Source organism: Scylla paramamosain, chromosome 36 (genome assembly GCF_035594125.1).
Source record: "Scylla paramamosain isolate STU-SP2022 chromosome 36, ASM3559412v1, whole genome shotgun sequence".
In the NCBI taxonomy this organism is placed as follows: Eukaryota; Metazoa; Arthropoda; class Malacostraca; order Decapoda; family Portunidae; genus Scylla; species Scylla paramamosain.
The window spans coordinates 5,841,908-5,844,407 of NC_087186.1; the positions used below are offsets into that span (position 1 = coordinate 5,841,908).

The window sequence follows — 2,500 nt, forward strand, 5'->3', positions numbered from 1 at the left end:
ACAGATAGAGAGTACACACACACACACACACACACACACACACACACACACACACACACACACACACACACACACACACACACACACACATAGAGAGAGAGTAAAGCCTTCAAATGACATTAAATAAACGAGAGAAAGAAGAAACAGAAGATAAACAATTACAGTAAGCTAAAGACAGAAATACATGGAAAGATTATAGCAACACAACCAAACTAAATAGAAAATATAAGAAGTAAAAAAAAAAAATGAAAAACTACAATAAATAAGATGGCACACAAACACTGATGGATTGGTCTTAGTTTTAGGAATCTTCGTCTTGTTTTTCTTTTTCTTTTCTTTCTTTCTTTCTCTCTTTCTTCTTTTCGCGGGAGTTAAGAAAGGAATGTAAACTAAACGGGTCTTTCTTTTCTCATCTTTTCTTTTCATTTCTTGTTCCATTTCATTACACATTTTCTTTTACACATCAGAAAAATAAAACACGAAATAGAATGACTAGATAGAAATATATGTAAAGATAAAACAGACAGATAGATAGACAGAAGAACCTCCTTGTAATCTCCATTCGGAATGTGGGACGCCTGAAGAAGTATCGCCACTGATAAAACAGATAGGCAGATAACCTCTAATGACACTTGATCACAGACACACAGACACATTCCAACCACCACCACTACCACCACCATCACCACCATCACCACCACCACCACCACCACCACCACCGTAGGAATAAAAAGAGAGACAACAGAAAATAAAAATAATGAAGTGTAGTACAGACAATGATGAGAAAGAGAGATACAATGTAGGCAGATGTTAAGTAACTTAGAGACAGAAAATTAGTAAGATAAAAATAATAATAATAATAAGAGAGGAAAGAAAGTATAGCAGAGTGAATGAAGAAAGAGAAAGAAAGAGAGAATGAGATACAATACAAACATAAACTAATAAGGATGGTAAATTAGTGAGGACAAGTAAGCAGGTAAGAAAAAAGTTAAGTAAAAAAAAGAGAAAACAAAAACGAAGACAGGAAAGAAAGCAAAGAATAGAGAACAAAGAGAGAGATAAAGATACAATGCAAATGTAAAGAAACCCAGGTATAATGATTAGTGTAGACACGTGGGCAGTGAGTTAACAAAACAAAAAAAATCAATAAATGGAGACAGGAAAGAAAGTAAGAGAAAGAAGAGAGAAAGAGAGAGACAGAGATACAATGCAAACATAATGTAACAGAGACAGAAAAGTGGCGAGGACAGGTGAGCAGATGGGAAAGTTACCTGAGAAAATAACAAAAAAAAAACAAAAAACAAGCGTAGGAAGAAAAGTATTAGAGAGAACGGGGGAAACAGAGAGACAAAAGATACAATGCAGAGGTAAAGAAACACAGACATAATGATTAGTGTGGACAGGATATCAGTTAGAAAGAGTTAGCTAGAAAGATAATAATAAATACATACAATAGATACATAGAAACAGGAAAGACAGTTGACGAGAGATTGAAGAGAGACACATACAATGCAAACGTAATGTAACAGAGACAGCAAAGTGGTGACGGCAGGTAAGCAAATGAGAAAGTTACCTAAAAATAATAAAAAAAACAAAGATTTAAAGAAAGTATGAGAGAGAAAATACCGAGAGAGAAAGGGATACAATGCAAATATAATGTAATAGTAAATTCATAAGGACAGGTAAGATGAGAAAGTTAAACCACGAAAATAAAAGCAAAATATAGGAAGAAGCATAATAGAGCAGAGAAAGAGATACAAAACAAGAGTCAAAGAAAGCCAGGTATCATAATTAGCGTGGACAGGTGAGTGAGCAGCGAGAAAGAGTTAGGTGAGCAGTATATAAGACAACCAGTAGTGGACATTATCAGTAGTGCTCCGTGAGATGCGATGGAGAGGTTCACATCGGGACAACTTAAGTTTATGTAAGCCTCCCGTTGACTTCTGTTGACTTACGTTATTTCGGAGCATTTCAAATTATTATCAGGACATCTCAAGTGTGTATGCGTGTGTGTCATGATGGTCTATTTTAGGAAGTGAAGTTAGTGTGTGTGGACATTTTTAAAACTACTACAGCGATGACAGTATGAAGTGGATGAAGTTATCTTGGACTTCTGATACTTCGGGACACTTCAAGTTATTCTGTGGACGTCTCAAGTGTGTATTTCAGGACATTTAAGTGAGCGTGTGCACAATGGAAAAGATTATGGCGCTATCAGCATCAATGTGAAGTGTTTTAAGTTATCTCCGGGCAGTTCAAGTTGCGTGTGGACATTCTGAATTAGAGCACGACTTGTGGGATTACTGTGGAACAACTTAAACTAATGTGTGGACAGTCTATGTTATTCTTTGTCGCTTCAAGTCAGTGTGTTGGCATTCTAAGTTATTGCAAGACAACTTTGGTGGTTATGGGACATCTTACGTTTGTGTGCTGACATCCCAAGTTGGAGTGTGGACATTTCAAGTAAGATAAAAACCTGCAAAGTAATTCTATAGCTTTT

General features: G+C 36.0%; 1 protein-coding gene across 2 annotated transcripts in view; it reads left to right on the top strand.

Moving 5' to 3' along the window:
• Nucleotides 1-2,500, top strand: part of LOC135090872 (capping protein inhibiting regulator of actin dynamics-like) — a 29,227-nt gene that overhangs the window by 20,303 nt on the left and 6,424 nt on the right. The gene's annotated exons all lie outside the window — the stretch shown is intronic.